The sequence below is a fragment of the Dermacentor variabilis genome, chromosome 3 (genome assembly GCF_050947875.1).
Source record: "Dermacentor variabilis isolate Ectoservices chromosome 3, ASM5094787v1, whole genome shotgun sequence".
NCBI classification, from domain to species: Eukaryota; Metazoa; Arthropoda; class Arachnida; order Ixodida; family Ixodidae; genus Dermacentor; species Dermacentor variabilis.
The window spans coordinates 243,829,371-243,848,996 of record NC_134570.1 but is presented as its reverse complement, the minus strand read 5'-3'; the positions used below and the strand labels follow the sequence as shown (position 1 = coordinate 243,848,996).

At 48.1% G+C, this 19,626-nt stretch overlaps 1 protein-coding gene and 1 pseudogene across 1 annotated transcript in view; both read right to left on the bottom strand.

Moving 5' to 3' along the window:
* The window catches only part of LOC142574450 (uncharacterized), a 43,645-nt gene that overhangs the window by 17,990 nt on the left and 6,029 nt on the right, over positions 1-19,626 (bottom strand). The window lies entirely within an intron of this gene.
* Positions 12,334-16,590, bottom strand: LOC142576767 (uncharacterized; annotated as a pseudogene).

Below are 19,626 nucleotides of genomic sequence, written 5' to 3'. Positions count from 1 at the left end.
GCCGACCGCTATTTCTGACTCTCCATGCAGCGGGATTGCCGCACCTGGGCACGCTCCTGCATTCAATGCCAGCGCGCTAAAGTCACCAGGCATGTCACTTCACCACTCGGGGCATTCCCCCAGACCTCTGGTCGGTTTCAACACGTCCACCTAGATATCATAGGGCCCTTGCCGCCAGCTGGACGCTATCGCTACTGCCTCACCGACATCGATCGGTACACCCGATGGCCTGAGGCATGGCCCCTCGAGGGAATCACTGCAGAAAACGTCGCCTCGGCCTTCTTTACCGGCTGGATTGCCCGCTTCGGGCCCCCTCACCGCGTCACCACCGACCAAGGACGACAGTTCGAATCGCACCTTTTCCGGCTGCTCGGGGTGACCATCGGGTTCCAACGCTCGCGGACCACCAGCTACCACCCATGCGACAACGGGATGATTGAGCGTTTCCACCGACAGTTCAAAGCAGCCACCATGTGCCACCCGGACTCAACCTGGCCTGAAGCCATCCCAGCCGTCACCCTAAGTCTTCGCGCCACCTTCAAGCCCGACATTGAGGCTACATCCGCAGAGCTCGTCTACGGGGAACCCCTCCGTCTCCCAGGCGAATTCCTTGCTGCACCGCCATCCACCACCGCGACGTCAGATCCCACCGATTTCATCGCCCGGCTCCGAAGCACCATCGCTGCCCTCCGCCCGTCACCTGCAGCTCACCACTGTAAGACCGCCCCCTTCGTCTTCAAGGATCTGGCAACGAGCTCGCACATTTTTTTCCGCGACGACAGCGTCCGCCGGCTTTACAGCCACCTTACAGCGGACCCTACCCAGTTCTCTGTCGCGACGACAAAACCTTCACCGTGCGCATTAAAGGGAACGCCGTCCGCGTCTCTATCGACCGGCTGAAGCCGGCCTACACCGATTCCGCCAAATCAGGGAATACCAGTGCATCCACAGACGTCCATCCAAGACCGCCGACATCGCAGCCTGCTTCTATCACTACACGCAGCGGACGTCGGGTACGCTGCCCAGATTTTTTACAAGCCCCGACGGCTCTCCACTCCGGGGGGGGGGGGGGCGGTGCTGTGGCGACACACTCCGCGCATATTTCTGCGCACCCTCTGTCTTCTTATCATCTGGCCCAGCATAACACCGCTGCAAGCTGGACTGCTTGGTCGATAAAAATTAGCGCCACCGCCACGTCACCCGAGGTATGCGTCACCGACGGTGGCTATAAAAACAGGCTGCCTGGCTGAGAACGACCGCTTTTCTACCTTCCGCAATTGGGACGAAAATAGCGTTGGTATGCCCGTCCGCTGCCATCGTTAGTCAATTGTTACGTTTTTTATGTTGGCATTCGACCTTCGGCAGACTTGACATCCCACAAGTATAGGCATGCTCAATTCTTCGCTCTATCATTTCGCCTCGCTCCCGCAAAGTGACAGCTTCCACCGACGACAATAGCTTTTCTAGTCCCGATTGTTTCTCGGCTAAGACGGAAAAGCGTTGAGCGGAGGAACACGCCCCCCACCAAGGCAACCGCGGTAGCACTTTGAGAAATCCAACGCAGTCGCAGGCCATAGTGGTACGCGGCAGCGTTCTATTCCGGGCTTATCTGGAGGGCGAAAAAGTAGACGCACGCTCAATTATGCACTCCCGCTTGTCGTTTCGCTGCCGCAAAATGACCACTTCCACCGAAGAAACCAGCTTTTGTAGTGTCAATTGGCTCCCAGCGCAGACGGAGAAGCGTTGAGTGAAGACACACGCCCCCCCGCTAAGGCAACCACGGTAGCACGTTGCGAAATTTAACGCAGTCGCAGGCAACAGTGGTCCACGGCGGGATTCCGTTCCGGGCTTATCTGGAGGGCGAGAAAGTAGATGCATGCTAAATTCTTCGCTCCCTCATTTCGTCTCGCTCCCGCAAAGTGACCGCTTCCGCAGACGACTACAACTTTTGTAGTCCCAATTGGCTCTCGGCTAAGACGGAGAAGCGTTGAGCGGAGGAAAACCCCTCCCCGACGAGCCAACCGCGGTAGCACTATGAGAAATTCAACGCAGTCGCAGGCCACAGTGGTCCACGGCAGCATACCGCTCCAGGCTTATCTGGAGGGCGAAAAACTAAATGCAAGCTAAATTGTGCGCTGCCTCGTGTGGTCTCGCTGCCGCAAAATCACCTTTTCCACCGACGTCTACGGCTTTAGTAGTCTCAATTGGCTCCCCGCGCAGACGGAGAAGGGTTGAGCGGAGACACACGCCCCCCGCCAAGGCAACACGGTAGTACATTGCTAAGTTGAAGGCAGTCGCAGGCCGGAGTGGTTAACGGCTGGACTCCGTTTCGGGCCTATCGTGAGGGAGGAAAAGCAGACGCACGCTCGATATTTCGCTGCCTCATGTCGTCTCGCTGCTGGAATATTATCGCTTCCACCTACGACTACGGCTTTTGTAGTATCAATTGGCTCCCAGCGTAGACGTTGAAGAGTTAAGCGGGGGCACACGCCCGCCCTACCCCTCTTCCCCCCCCCCCCCCGCAAGGCAACCACGGTAGCACGTTGCGAAATTCAACGCAGTCGTAGGCCAGTAATTCACGGCTGGATTCCGTTCCGGACTTATCTGGACGACGAAAAACTAAACGCACGCTCAATTCTGCGCTCCCTGATGTCTCGCTGCTGCAAAATCATCGCTTCCACCGACGACTACGGCTTTTGTAGTCCCAATTGGCCCTCGGCTAAGACGAAGAAGCATTCAGCGGAGTCCAACGCCCCCCGACGAGGCAACCAGGGTAGCACATTACGGAATTCTACGCAGTCGCAGGCCACACTGGTCCACGGCTGGATACTGTTCCGGGCTTATCTGGAGGGCGAAAATATAGATACACGCTCCATTCTTCGCTCCCCTCTGTCTTCTTTATACCGAGAAATGACCGCTTCCACCGACGAAAACTGCTTTTGTCGCAGACGTAGAAGTGTTGAGTGGAGGCACATGCCCGCCGCCAAGGCAACCACGGTAACACGTTGCGAAATTTAACCCAGTCGCTGGCTTCAGTGGTCCACGGCTGGATTCCTTTCCGGGTTTATCTGGAGGGCGAGAAATTAGACGCACGCGCAATTGTGCACTGCCTCATGCCGTCTCGCTGCCGCAATATGACCGCTTCTACCGACGACTGCGGCTTTTGTAGTCTCAATTGGTTCCCCACGAAGACGGAGCAGCGTTGAGCGGAAACAGACGCCCCACGCCAAGGCAACCACGGTAGCACGTTGCCAAATTCAACGCAGTCGCTGGCCACAATGGTCCACGGCTGGATTCCGTTCCAAGCTTATCTGGAGGGCGAAAAAGTAGATGCCCGCTCTATTCTTCGTTCCACCCTGTCTTTCTTATGCTGCCAAATGGCCGCTTCCACGGACGACTAGAGCTTTTGTAGTCCTGAGTTGCTCCTGGCGCAGACGGAGAAGCGTTGAGCGGAGACACACGCCCCCCGCCAAGGCAACACGGTAGCACATTGCGAAGTTCAACGCAGTCGCAGGCCAGAGTTGTTCAAAGATGGATTCCGTTCCGGGCTTATCGGGAGGGAGAAAAAGCACACGCACGCTCAATTCCGCGCTCCCTCATGTCCTCTCGCTGCCGCGTAATGTCCGCTTCCACCGACTACGGCTTTTCCAGTCCCAATTGGCTATCGGCCAACACAGAGAAGCGTTGAGCGGAGCAACACGCCCCCCGACGAGGCAACCGCGGTAGCTCATTGTGAAATTCAACGCAGTCGCAGGCCACAGTGGTCCACGGCAGCATTCCGTTCCGGGCTTGTCTGGAACGCCAAAAAGTAGACGCACGCTCAATTATGCACTCCCTCGTGACGCTTCGCTGCCGCAAAATGAACTCTTCTACCGACGCCTACGGCTTTTGTAGTCTCAATTGGCTCCCCGCGAAGACGGAGAAGCGTTGAGCGGAGACACACGCCCCCCACCAAGGCAATCTCGTTAGCACGTTGCGAAATTCAACGCAGTCGCAGGCAACAGTGGACACGGCAGCACCGCCGTGACGATGTCGCCTGACGTACCGCTGTTCATGCAGGTTCTCTGCGCTTGCCTTAGTTTCATCGCCGGAGGCGCTGCGAAACCCTTCGACGCTGGAAACATCACGCTTCGCTACGATGCTGGCCTGCCGCGACACTTCTGCGTGGGCGTATACTTCGGCCAGTTTGCTCACCTCACCATTATCCAGGGCATCGACCCGTGGATGGTCCTTTCTGCTCACCATCTGGGGGCACGATAACATCAGGACGCATGCCCATCGCCTACCAGCTTCAGTGGACACGGCAGCACCGCCGTGACGATGTCGCCTGACGTACCGCTGTTCATGCAGGTTGGTGACCGAAAAAATGGCTTCCGTAGTGATGTTCTTGGTCTTATAGTGCTGCCGTGTCCACAGGCTGTCGTTGACTGTATATGCGACTGGTTTTCTATTGCGGGCCTGTTGTTGAGTCTCTCTGGGGACGTGGAGAAAAATGCAGGACTAATAACGGAAGTAATGTGCAGGGAAATGCTCCAAAACCAGAAAGACATTTTGTCTAAACTCAGGACGGTTCAAGACAAGCAAGACTCGTTTGAAACAAGAATCCTAGACATGCAGAACCGGATTCTTCTTATCGAGACTAAGGTACAAAGCTTAGACGAGACTCGGAACAGGCTCAAAACTCTTGAGGGAATTGTAGCTGACCACAGCGTTGAAACATCTACTCTGGTCAAACATTTGGATGATCTGGATAATCGTTCACGACAAAATAATCTTATCATTAGAGGAATTAAAGAAGAGGACCATGAAAACGAAGAGACCCTATTAAGCAAAGTAAAGGCTGGAATCTTCAGCGCTATTCTGAAATTGAATGTAACTTCTATTGAACGAATTCATAGGTTAGGCAAGAAGATTTCTGGTAGAACTCGACCAGTCATCCTGAGGGTGGCAGACTACAGGGATAAAATGAAAGTTTTGCAGAACTGTATAAAACTGAAAGACACGGATTACACCGTAAGCGAAGATTTCTCTAAAAGAGTACAGGGAATAAGGAAAAAGCTATGGGCCTCGGCAAGTGAGGAGAAGAAGGCAGGAAAGAAGGTAAAGCTGCTTTTTGATAAATTAAGAGTAAACAATACGCTGTACAGCTGGAATGAAGAACGTGAGGAAAGGTGCATACTGCGAACTGATACAGGAGCAAGTGATAATTGACGCATGCAGGGCCAGCATGCTGGTTTCAAAATAATCAACGTAAATGCAAGAAGCCTGATAAACAAAGCGCATGCGCTTGAAGCTCTAGTTATTGATCACGCTCCTGACATTGCTTTAATCACTGAAACCTGGTTGCATAAAAATATACACGATAGCGAAATCGCGCCACCCGGATATTCGCTGGTTAGGAGGGATCGAGGTGGAAGAGGCGGAGGCGTGGCCGTTTTGGTGAAACGAAATATCATATTTTCCACTTTAGAAGTACCAGGAAATATTGAGGCTGTATGGATTACTACAAAATTGAATAATCGCACTGTATTCATCGGAGCGGTATACCGGCCTCCGATCTCCCCAGTAGAACACATTATGCTGCTAAGAGAATTCATGGAAACGCACGTGAAACAGCAAGATAGCATATTGTTACTAGGTGATTTTAATCTCCCGGCTATTGATTGGGATTCATATGTAGCCGGTGATACATATTGTTACAAGCACGGGGAAAAGGGGTTTATTTAGGCGTGCGAGAGCAGGAACGGCAGGCTACGAACAACAGGAATGGCCGCTGCACAGTCTTCGTTCTCCTCTTTCTTCCTCTTCTTGATCCACGCGTCCCTTTTACGCGCTTGGACCTAACATATACCTCTCCTCGCAGACAAAGCCCACTGGGCGAGTCAACAAGCTTGTCGTGGCGTGCATGATTTCAACCGTGCTACATGCGCGACTTGTGTCCTAGCAGAACGTCTACCATTGTTCGTGAGGCGCGCGAGAGTATAGTTCACTTCGCTGACTTTGTCGATGACAACATACGGTCCATCGTAGTTTGCCAGCAGCTTTTGGCACAAACCGCGCTTCCTTGTAGGAGTCCAAAGCCAAACGAGATCACCAGGGTGATATGCAACAGGCCGATGTCGTGCGTCGTAGCGGGCTTTGGAGTTTTCTTGTGATGCCAAAGTCCGCAGACGCGCAAGTCTCCGAGCCTCTTCAGCAAGGCATAGCGTATCGGCGACCGTAGGATTGTCGTGGTGGTAAAAAGGGAGGACAGTGTCGAGCGTATACCGGGGCGGCCGAGCATATAGAAGGAAGAAGGGGCTGTAGCCGGTTGTCTCGTGCTTGGCGGTGTTGTAGGCGTAAGTAATAAACGGTAGAACTTCATCCCAATTCTTGTGATTGGACGCAACATACATGGAAAGCATATGTGTGATTGTCCGATTAGTGCGCTCAGTGAGGCCGTTCGTTTGCGGATGATACGGCGTCGAGTGCCTGAGGTGCGAGTTACATAAACGCACAAGCTCTTCCACGATATCCGCCGTGAATTGACGTCCCCGGTCGCTTATAATAACACCAGGCGGTCCATGTCTCAGAACAATAGCGTGAAGTAAGAAGAGCGATACTTCGGTGGCGGTGGCTGATGGTATAGCCGCTGTCTCGCAATAGCGCGTGAAATAGTCGGCGCAGACAATTATCCAGCGGTTCCCCTTAGATGACTTTGGAAAAGGGCCTAACAGATCAATTCCAACTTGCCGAAAGGGTGAGCTGGGAGGTGGCACAGGTTGAAGCAGACCAGATGGGGCAGTGGTTGGGCGTTTCCGACGTTGGCACTGTATGCAGCTGGCGACATACAACTCAACCGAATGTCGCATCCGGGGCCAGTAAAAGCGTTCTTGAATGCGATAAAGGGTGCGCACAGTGCCTAAGTGACCGGAGGTAGGGTCATCGTGCATAGCCTGAAGGATTGCTGGCCGGAGAAGCTCCGGCACCACGAGAAGGAAGCGTGCACCCGTGCTTGAGTAGTTCCTTTTGTACAGGAGCCCGTCACGTAGACAGTAGCTGCTTGTTGCACTTGAATGGGCAGAAGTGAAGAGTGGCTCCAATTTGGTGTCTGTCCGTTGTTCTGCTTTGAACGCATCGATTTCTGGAAACGCGGATGTCACAGAAGCGACGAGATGATCAAAATCGTCTGCGTCGCAGTCCGTCGTAGTAAGCGGCATACGGGAAAGGCAGTCTGCGTCAGCATGTTTTCGGCCACTCTTGTAGGCAACAGCGAAGTTATATTCCTGCAACCTCAAAGCCCAGCGCGCAAGGCGACCACAAGGGTCGCGAAGATTCACGAGCCAGCACAGGGAATGGTGGTCTGTGACGACTAGGAATGGGCGTCCGTACAAGTACGAGCGAAATCGCTGAACTGAATTCTTGCTCTGTCACCGTGTAATTTCGTTCAGGTTTGCTTAATGAGCGGCTTGCATAAGCAATCACGTGCTGACGGTCGTCATAACGTTGGACCAAGACGGCATCCAAACCGACGCCACTAGCATCTGTGTGGATTTCTGTCGGCGCAGTAGGATTGAAGTGGCGAAGGATAGGTCGGGAGGTCAGCAGGAACTTCAGCTGACGAAATGCAGACTCGCACTCGGGTGTCCACTCAAACCGTGCGTCTTTATGTAGCAGATTTGTCAGAGGATAAGCGACGTCAGCAAAAACCAGGAATCAGGACCAGTTCAATCAGTTCAGGAATCAGTTCAGGACCAGGCCGGCGTTTTTGATGCAGTCGAGGACAATATCCAGGCGCGTATTGTGCTCATTGAATGTGCGCCCGAATATAACAACGTCGTCAAGATAGCACATACAGATGTTCCATTTTAGCCCACGCAGAATTGTGTCCATGAACCTTTCAAAGGTTGCTGGAGCGTTGCACAACCCAAATGGCATCACATTGAATGCGAATAATCCATCCGGGGTTATGAAGGCTGTTTTCTCTCTGTCTGTCGGGTGTATCGGGATTTGCCAATATCCTGAGCGCAGGTCCACTGAAGAAAAATAAGAGGCCGAACGAAGACAATCAATTGCATCATCAATCCGGGGCAGCGGGTAGACATCCTTCTTAGTCACGGCGTTTAATCTTCGATAATCGACGCAAAATCTCCAGTTACCATCTTTCTTTCTGACGAGTATGACCGGAGCTGCCCAAGGGCTCGAGGACTCTTGTATTATTCCATTTTTCATCATGTCACTCACTTGTTCCCCGATTATCTTGCGCTCGTTAGGCGACACGCGATAAGGCGTTTGCCTGATCGGGCGCGCAGATCCCGTATCGATAGTATGGCGCGTTCGTGACTCGGGAATCGCGAACGCTTTGTCCGGCTGGGCAAAGTCAAACACTGACAGATGCTTAGAAAGCGTATCCACCAAGGTATGGCGCTCCCTTGTGCTGAGCGACTTGTTTATCATCGACAGAAGCTTTTTGTCTGAGACTTGGCGAGCGTCAGCAGGTTCACACGGCGAGTCTGTTAGTACGGCTACGGACGAAGACGTGTATTCTGTAAAGTAGGCGAGTTTCAAGCCGTCTGGAAGCAGGACGGGTTCTGCCGAGCAGTTGACCGTCCACAAGCCAGCACGCCCGTTGTCGATGGATACCACACAATGAGGGACAAAAACGTTCTTCTTCACACAATTTAGATGCATTGGCTCTACGGAGGCATCGAAACTGCCGGGAACTTCACCGCGACATACAACCGGCACGCACACCGAGGTGGACGCAGGCACAACAGTATCTGCAGACACACAAAGTTCACCTTGACTGCAAGTCTCCTCTAAGAGCCCGGACGAAACATGGTCATCGACGCAAACTTCCCCCGTGCGACAATCAACGGTCGCACCACACTGCCGCAAAAAGTCGATGCCCAAAATCACTTCGTGCGTCGATCGGGGAATAACTACAAACTCCGTCGCGAAAACTCCACCAGCCAGGGACACTTCAGCAGTGCACACACAAACAGGGCGCAACGACTCGCCACTCACTCCACAAAATGTTGCAGCCTGGTCCCACGGAAATACAACTTTGCGCCCCAACCGACCTTTAAAACCGAGACTCATTACGGATACAGTTGCCCCGGTATCCACTAAAGCCATTGTAGGAACACCATCAACAAGTACATGCACTTTGTTCTTAATCATAGCAACTGCAGGGGGCATTTCTGTCGATAGCACGTGTCGAGCGACCTCACCCCCATCGGCCGCGCTAGCTAATTTTCCGGTTGTGAAGGCGAGGCTGAGCGGCGCACTGGCGATGGAGAGTGACGTAAACGCGGTGCACGAGAAGCTGGCGGTGGCGTCAAACTCCTGTCAGATGCCGGCGAGCGGCTCCGGAAGCTTCTCTGCCAGTAATCGTTGCCAGGAGGGACGCCAGCTGACCAAGAGGTGGTGCATGGCTGTTGAGTTGTCCTCGTAGGAGGTGTGGTCCTTGTTGAAGACCCCGATCGACGATTCCACGTTGTTGGGCGACGATTGCAAAATCTCGCTATGTGGCCCGCGACACCGCATTGGAAACAGACCGGCAGATGCCGCAAATTTCGATCTTCTTGCACGTAGTCACGCATGTTGCTGTCGACTGCATAGCCAGCAGGTGGGTCCCATTCATCATGGCTAGGCATCGGCGGCCCGGAGGCGTGCGTGCGGCGAGGGCGTTGGTCGTAGTCATGATCTTGATAGCTTCGGGTCCCTCTCGTTTGTGGGGTAGACCTATACTCGACGGTTGCTGAGTGAACCGTGGGTTGCCATGCGGTCGAAACGGCCGTGTTTCGCATCTCGTGTGGTAAGTACGCACCAGCGATGCCGGGTGTGCAACGGTACATCTCTTCCCGATGGAGCAACTCTTCGCGAACAATCTGCCGTATTGTTGATGGAAGGTCAACACACGAACTCGGGTCTACACTTGCCACCGTTGTGACATTAGCCAGGCGACCGAACTTCGGTATTATCCGTCGCATCTTCAGCGTCTCGAAGGTCCCGCAGTGGCGAATGACGTCAGACACGGAATCCAAGCTTTCTTTGCCGATCAAAAAATTGTATACGTCTTCGGCTATTCCTTTCAACAAATGTCCAACTTTGTCATCTTCAGACATTTGAGAGTTGACTATTTTACGTAGTTTCAGCACTTCTTCGATATAAGTCGTGCAGGTCTCGCCGGGAATCTGAGCTCTTTGCGAAAGCGTCTGTTCGGCGCGTTTCTTTTTTGCGCTAGAGTCTCCAAAACACGCTCTGAGCTCCTCTACGAAAAGCTCCCATGAAGTTAGCGTGTCTTCGTGATTCTCATACCAGACGAGTGCTGTGTCGGTAAGGGAAAACACAACATTTGACAACTGTGCGGTCGAGTTCCAACCGTTAGATCGGCTCACCCTTCGGTAGTTTGTGAGCCACTCGTCGACATCTTCTCCGGCTTTTCCTCCGAAAGTGAGTGGCACCCGGTAGTATTGCCACGGAACGCCAGGTGCTTGCCTTGAAGCCGCGTCAGAACCTTCGGGAATCTGGCAGGCGTATTCAGTCATGTCAGGTGATGGTGGCGGAAGTCCGGCAAGTCGACGGCTTCGGCGAAGTTGTAGCAGCGTAGGCTCCGTGGTTACGAGGTGTACCCCGCACCGTCCACCAATTTGTTACAAGCACGGGGAAAAGGGGTTTATTTAGGCGTGCGAGAGCAGGAACGGCAGGCTACGAACAACAGGAATGGCCGCTGCACAGTCTTCGTTCTCCTCTTTCTTCCTCTTCTTGATCCACGCGTCCCTTTTACGCGCTTGGACGTAACAATATGTTACATCTTCTGAGTTGTTTTTGGATTTAATATATTCCTACAATTTAACCCAGCTTGTTAACCAATATACTAGGGTGTGTGCAACAAGGCCATCTGTACTTGATCTTATATTAATCTCAAATGCTTTGACACCACAAGTGATTGACTGTCTTATTGATGAAGGGCTATCTGACCACAAAATGGTTATTCTGTCCTTGAACATGTCACCGTACCCTTTGCACCAGGATTCAAGCATCCAATATCTAAACTTTCAAGCTGCTGATGTTAGTGTCTTGGATTACCTTGAAAGGTCGTTTGATAACTTTATGTCTGTTTATGAATCCAATGGTGGCACTGACGATCTCTGGGACTTTTTTCCTAGGTTACGAAGCATTGCATTATGCGATATATCCCTATAGGCGTCAAAAAATGTAAATGAAATAACCCATGGATTACAAGGCAAATAATACATGTCAAACGGAGGATAAAAAGGAAACGAAAAGCTTGTTCTCGAGATCCTAGCGCCCAAAACAAGACTTTGCTTCATAACATGAAGCTCGACCTAAACCGTCTGATCAAGAAATCCAAGGAGAGATTCTTTGATGTAACACTGAAAAATTTTGTACATAACGCACCTAGTAAATTTTGGAGATATCTGAGCCCTTCTAAAAAACAACACAACGACGAGGATGAAAGGATTAACCAAGAACGTACAGAAAATTTCAATTCCTTTTTTTCCTCCGTGTTCACCGATGATAATGGCACACTTCCGTACTTTCATGACGCCTCTGACCGCCCTTCAGCATCTGACCTGCTCATCAACGAGGCAGGAGTCCTGCACCTTCTTCTGCGCATTAACATTAAGAAATCCCCCGGCCCTGATGGCATCCCGAATGAGTTCCTATATAGATATGCTCCGTGGGTTGCTAAATATCTTACCATACTATTTCAATCTTCGCTCACCCAAGGAACATTTCCTACAGCCTGGAAGCAAGCTAAAATAATTCCAGTTCACAAAAGTGGGAGCACATCTGAGTTAGGAAACTACAGGCCTATTTCTCTTACGAGTACCTGCTCCAAACTACTTGAGCATATAGTTTGCAAACATCTGTCAAATTACCTGGAAGCTTACAAGTTATTATCACCAGCACAACATGGTTTTCGCAAGAAGTTGTCTACAATAACGCAGCTTGTTCAAACAGTTCACGATCTTTCACAAACTTTAAATTGCCGAGGACAGGTCGACCTAATTTTTTTAGACTTCGCCAAAGCGTTCGACAAAGTATCGCATCCTAAACTCCTCTTAAAAACGAATGAAATATTTAGGAATCCACACATTACTAAGTGGCTTAAATCCTACCTTCGGTCTCGTGAGCAGTATGTTGAAATAAATAAAATTAAATCCATGCCCAAACCAGTTTTGTCTGGAGTACCCCAAGGCAGTGTCCTGGGTCCCCTCTTATTTCTTATATTTATAATAATAATAATAATAATAATAATAATAATAATAATAATAATAATAATAATAATAATAATAATAATAATGTCTTTATTTGTGTCCCGTAAAAGTACACGACACGGGAGACCTGCAGTAAAAGCTGTCATGAATGACAGCTTGACAGAGCCGTAGGCCCCCCATACACGGGGCAGTTACATAACGACAAAAAGGCATATAATACATGGTCACATTTGAAATTATACATTCCGAGCGCACAATGCAACGTACACAAAAAAATAAGGCAAAATAGAAATACAAATTGCAAGCTCACTCATACACTAAAACAACAGTCAACGACGGAGTAGTCACAAAAGAAATAACATAAATGCACTTTCACTTATCCGCAAGAAATAGCAGTAATACATACAAAATGACGGTAAAAAAAACAGATAAAGCACACATTGTGAATTAAAATAGGGAAAACGAAACCATTCCCTCGCCATGTACACTGTTAGGGATAACAGAGCAAAGAAAAAACTTGGTTCGCAGAAACGAAAAGTTAAGAAAAAAAAGAAAGTAACTGCCTGGAATTTGTTAAAATGCTGTCGAAGTTCTTTGAATGTTATATCTTCAAGTTTAACGTGTTCATTATTTAATCTATTAAGCAACCTGGGTAATTTGTTCTGTAGTGTCTTTAGACCATACGTTGTTTTATAAGTTCTCACTTTCCAGGGCATAGTGTTACGTGTCAGGCGGGCAGAAGTGTTTTCCTGTAGGTTAGCTAAACGTTGTAAATATGAGCTATTATATATTTTTTCGTTTTTAATTGATTTGCCTAAGATGTTGCCTAAGATTTGCCTAAGAATTTGGGAACTGGGATTACGTTGTACTTGTCAAAAAGATGCTGTGTGTGCGAGTGATAGGGCAAGCCCTCAACAATTCTAAGGAACTTTTTTCTGCAACCTAGGAAGCCTGTTTAAGTTTCCCTGTGTTGTGTCAGACCATATTAGATGGCAGTAGTTTATTGTGCTGGAAAACAATGAATTATAGATTAACATCATAGTTTGCGGCGGAAGTATATGGCGAATTCTGTATGTTAAACCTATTACTTGCGCAAGTTTGTTTGCTACGTTATCCACATGAGCATCCCATGACATATGTTCATGAAAAGTGACACCTAATGTTTTCATACTGGAAGTAATCTCAATAGGTGTTGCATTTATTGATATAAGTTTGCTGATTGATATATGTTTGTTTTTAGCTCGAAATATTACAGCTTTCGTTTTATTCTCATTTATCAGGAGGCTATTCTTACGTGTCCATTCATCTAATTTCGCTAACGTGAAATTAGCGTCGTCGACAAGGTCGTCAATATCGTTACCGCCTATCAATATGCTCGTGTCGTCAGCGTACATAATAAATTTCACACTTTCATTAATTTTAACAATGTCATTCACATACATATTAAATAAAAAAGGCCCTAGAATGCTACCCTGTGGGACGCCTGAGGAGATACGTAGTGGATCTGAGTGATAGTCATTTATGACAACTATTTGTTGACAGTATTCTAGATAACGTATAAGAGAAGCGACATTGCCACGAAAACCATAGCGTTCAAGTTTTCGAATTAGAAGATTGTGGTTAATGTAATCAAATGCCTTTGATAGGTCAATGAAGATGCCCAGAACAAGTTTGCCTTCCTCCAAATGCTGTAGTAGGTGTTCTTTTTCTGCTAACAAAGCGAGTTGAGTGCCCATCCCCTTACGGAAACCATACTGACTGTCAGTTAGCAGATTATGTTTTCGCTCAAATTCAGTTAGCCGCCTTAATATAACTTTTTGGAAAACCTTTGAAAACACAGGAAGTATTGATAATGGCCGGTAATTTCCCAAACTGTTTTTATCACCTTTCTTAAAAAGTGCAACGACGCGCGCTATCTGCATCCTATGAGGAAAGGTACCTTCGTTTAAACAGAGGTTAAAGACATAAGTAATGCACGGAGATATAAGATCAGCAACGTATTTTATAGGTTTAATTTGAAGGCCGTCAATATCCCTGGCATTACTGTTTTTTAGGCTGAGAATTGTAGTAGTTATTTCCCCCTCGTGTACTGGATAAAGAAATATCGAACTAGAATTTTGAGAAATGTATTCAAGATCATTGATCGGTGCGCAGTGTGCTCCAATGTTAACAAAATGTTTGTTAAAAGCATCTGCAAGTGCTTTCTGTTTTACCTCGGTACCATTTATTTTCAAACTATGCATCTGTTCAGCAGGAACGTTGTAATTTAGCAGAGATTGCAGGTTTTTCCACGTAACATGCGAAGATGAATTCGAAGAACTAAAGGCATTGAAATAATGCTCGCGCCTGGCCTTTTTTATGTCTTTATCTAGACGATTCCGAATTTTCTTAAAACGGCAGAAAAGTTTTAGATCTTTGGTGTTTATGAATTCAGCATATAAAGCATTCTTCTTGCGTATTCGAACAGATTGCTCAGGGGTAATCCATGGCTTACGTATTTTATTTTTCTGTTTTACGCACTTCAACGGAAAACAAGCGTCGTATATTGATTTGAAGAGGCTAAAAAAAGATTCATAAGCATCATTTGCATCTTTAGATTCAAATACAGTATTCCAGGTTGTTTGCAGGATATTGGCACGAAACATAAAAAGATGTTGTTCAGTTATTGGTTGAATAAGGTAAGTCGACTGTGATTCCTTATTCTGTAGATGACTCTTGCAACATAGAAATATTGGCATATGGTCGCTCAAATCCGACACGGATACGCCAGCTTTAACTGAATGCGGATTTATATTTGTAATAAATACGTCGAGTAGAGAGGACATATTCGTGGTCACTCTGGTAGGCAATGTTATAGCATTCCAGCATGCATTGCATTTTAATAGTGTTTTAAGCCTGAGTTCTAGTGGATCATTTTTCATCATGTTAATGTTGATGTCCGCACCAAAAATTATGTCTAATTTCATGTCATTAATGAACGCAAGAAAAGTATCAAAGTATTCAAGAAAATGTGTAACAGAACCACTTGGAGTGCGATAACAAACAGATAACACTGTTTTATGAAGTTTTACAGTCAATAACTCATAATCCTGAGTTACCATCGAAAACTCATTCAATATTTCACACTGTAATGGTTTTCTAGTTAAAATGCACACCCCACACCCACGACCGGTTGGTCGATTCAGATAGAAAGTATTATATAATGGAAGCCGGAAAATGTTCTCGTCATCAGTACACCATGTTTCCGTCAGCATTATAACGTCAAATGATTCTTTCGTTTGTTCAATGAAAAGTTTTAGGTCATTTTCCTTGTTAGCAAAAGATCGGATGTTTAGGTGAAAACATTTGAAAGACTTGCAAAATGTTGGCTCTAAATGACTAGTAAAAGTGTGCGGTAATACATAAGGCGTACTGGGTACATTTGCCATAGCAGTGTTTCAGTTCAGCTGCTTGTCTTACTAAGTTTTTCGCGGTCGCTAGAATTAGAAATGACTACCGCGTTTGCCCCGTCTGTTTTCCGCACGAGAACTTTGTTGTTGTTGTGCCACACATACTTGTAGTTGTTAGTTTTGGCCCAGAGCTTAGTTTCGAACAAGGCACGTGTCCTTTTAGTTAAGTTCTCCGACAAAAAAAACTGTTATTTTCACTGGACAGTTTTTTCCTGCTTTGCCACCATTTATCCCTGATAGCCTGATTGGCAAAACGACAGATTATACCGGGTGCCTTATCTGCCTTTGAAGGCAGGCGATGGGTGGCCACTATATCATTTTCCAGAAGCTGCGGCAAGTTGTTTAACACAGTCAGCTTATTTATTTCAACAAGCAAGTTTTCATTGTGCACCTGCCTAATTCCATGAAATTCAAGGTTAAGCTTTCTACTTCTCCATTCCAAATCAACCACTTCCGTTTTCAGCTGCATCATTTCACTGTCTTTGGCCTCAACCCTTTCTATTCTATGCTTTAGTTCCTTTACTTCACGTTCATTCTTTTCTATTCTCGTTAAGAGCTCGTCGTATTGTTCACTCATGAACTGGACCGTGTCTTCAACACTTTCAACCGTCTGTATTAGGGGCAGTAGGTATTCCAGTTTTTCGTTTATGGATACCAACATAGTTCGAACATCCTGCGCATCTGAGTCATCAGTTTTGTCGGGTGGCGGGGCACGACCCTTTGAACGTCTGCAAGTTGTACAGCGCCATGCACTACGGTACTGCTCCCCCTTAGCTTTAATTGTAGCGTCAGAAATCTCTGCACACTTTCCCGTGTGATAAGTATGTCCACAGCCACTACAATCTATTTTGAAATCTGATTCATTGAATTGCACACCACACAGCGAACAATGTTTTTCTAATGGCATGACCGCACCTTTGGCGACGGCGCCGGCAGCAGCAGCAGTAACAATGTGCAGGAGAATATAATAAAACAAATTAGTAACTAACCTGTAATCATCAGAGAAGCGTCTTAAGAAAATGCGCGTTCCTTGCCACTGCTGCCGCCAGTGTGACAGTTGCAGGCTGCAGTGTGTCCTTTATAGCTGGGTCCGACTGGGGGCGTGTCCGCTGGTGGTAGCGATGCACGAGGAAAAAATTCCGCTTCCCAGCGACCAACGCACGTTGATGTAGACGAAAATGGCAATCAGAAGCTCCGGGCTGCCTGTAATCATCAGAGAAGCGTCTTAAAAAAATGCGCGTTCCTTGCCGCTGCTGCCGCCAGTGTGACAGTTGCAGGCTGCAGTGTGTCCTTTATAGCTTGGTCCGACTGGGGGCGTGTCCGCTGGTGGTAGCGATGCACGAGGAAAAAATTCCGCTTCCCAGCGACCAACGCACGTTGATGTAGACGAAAATGGCAATCAGAAGCTCCGGGCTGCCTGTAATCATCAGAGAAGCGTCTTAAAAAAATGCGCGTTCCTTGCCGCTGCTGCCGCCAGTGTGACAGTTGCAGGCTGCAGTGTGTCCTTTATAGCTTGGTCCGACTGGGGGCGTGTCCGCTGGTGGTAGCGATGCACGAGGAAAAAATTCCGCTTCCCAGCGACCAACGCACGTTGATGTAGACGAAAATGGCAATCAGAAGCTCCGGGCTGCCTGTAATCATCAGAGAAGCGTCTTAAAAAATGCGCGTTCCTTGCTGCTGCTGCCGCCAGTGTGACAGTTGCAGGCTGCAGTGTGTCCTTTATAGCTTGGTCCGACTGGGGGCGTGTCCGCTGGTGGTAGCGATGCACGACAAAAAAATTCCGCTTCCCAGCGACCAACGTACGTTGATGTAGACGAAAATGGCAATCAGAAGTTTCGGGCTGCCTGTAATCATCAGAGAAGCGTCTTTAAAAAATGCGCGTTCCTTTCCGCTGCTGCCGCCAGTGTTACAGTTGCAGGCTGCAGTGTGTCCTTTATAGCTTGGTCCGACTGGGGGCGTGTCCGCTGGTGGTAGCGATGCACGACGAAAAAATTCCGCTTCCCAGCGACCAACGCACGTTGATGTAGACGAAAATGGCAATCAGAAGCTTCGGGCTGCCTGTAATCATCAGAGAAGCGTCTTAAAAAAATGCGCGTTCCTTGGCGCTGCTGCCGCCAGTGTCTTGCCTTCTGATATAACTGTTCCATTAAGGTTGTTTGCAGACGACTGCGTCATTTACAACAGGATCGAATCTTTAAATGACCAGTTAGAAGTTAACAACGATTTACAAAGAATATTAAAATGGTGTAATGAATGGCAAATGTCACTGAACCCAGTAAAATCAGTTTGTATGACTATCACAAGAAACAAGGTGACTTTGCGGTACAAATACAGCATAGGTCCACAGGAACTAAAAGGTGTACATTGAACTAAAGTGTAACAGAATATAAATATCTAAGACTAATATTTACTCAAGATTTGAGATGGAATGCGCATATCAATCAGGCTCTACAGCGCAACACCTGAAATGAAAAGCTTGGCATATAAGGTATTAGTAAGGTCAATTATAGAATACGCTAACATTGTATGGGATCCACACACAGTAACCAACCGTCCTAAATTGGACAGAGTTCAACGACTCGCCTCCAGATTTATATTTAATAAGTATCAGCGTGTGCACTCACCTACTAAACTATGCATACGTGCAAACCTCTCCGCTTTAGAACTAAGGACTAAGTTTGACCGACTGAGATTTTTATACCTAATTATTCATAACCAGGTTAAACTTAATGTCACTGATTTCTGCGCAATTTCACCAGATCAACGCTCCAGACACAAGCACAGTTTATGCATACACCCGCCAGTTACACGGAATGATATATTCAAGTAGAGTTTCTTACCTAGGGCGATCAGAGAATGGAATGAATTGCCGAATCTACTTGACACATGTTCCTCTGTCAGTGCTTTTACTGCTGGTTTGGAGAATCTCATTTTTCCGGATATGACTGCAGTATAGCATTTGTTTCTGATGCGCATATTGCGAGTGTTTTGTCTTTGGTCACTGCATGTCACTTTTTACAGATAATGCTATTGTATTTTTCTTTGTTCTACATGTACCGATATTTTGTATATTTTTTGTTGTATTTCTATCGACTCCTGTAATGGTCCATCCTTGGAATGACACTATATATAAACAAACAAACAACAGTGGTCCAAGGCTGGATTCCGTTCTGGGCTTATCTGGAGGGCGAAAAAGTAGATGCATGCTCAATTCTTCGCTCCCTCATTTCGTCTCGCTCCCGCAAAGTGACCACTTCCACCGACGACTACAGCTTTTGTAGTCCCAATTGGCTCTCGGCTAAGACGGAGAAGCGTTGAGCGGAGGAAGACGCCCCCCGAGGAGGCAACTACGGTAGCACATTGAGAAATTCAATGCAGTCGCAGGCCAGAGCGGTCCACGGCAGCATTCCGTTCCGGGCTTATCTTGAGGGCGAAAAAGTAGACGCACGCTCAATTCTGCGCTCCCTCGTGTCCTCTCGCTGCCGCATAATATCCGCTTCCAGCGACGACAACAGCTTTTGTATTCACAATTGGCACCCGGCGCAGACGGAGAAGCGGTAAGCGTACACACATGCCTCCCGCCAAGGCAACACGGTAGCACGTTGCGAAGTTCAAGGCATTTGCAGGGCACATTGGTCAACGGCAGCATTCCGTTCCGGGCTTATCTTGAGGGGGGAAAAGTAGGCGCACGCTCAATTATGCACTCGCTCGTGTCGTTTCGGTGCCGCAAAATTACCACTTCCACCGATGACTATGGCTTTTGTAGTCCTATTTGGCTCTCGGCTAAGAATGAGAAGCATTGAGTGGAGGCACACGTCCCCCGCTAAGGCAACCACGGTAGCTCGTTGCGAAATGCAACGCAGTCGCAGGCCACAGTAATCCACGGCTGGATTTTGATCCGCGCTTATCTGGAGGGCGAAAAATAAACGCACGCCCAAATATGCGCT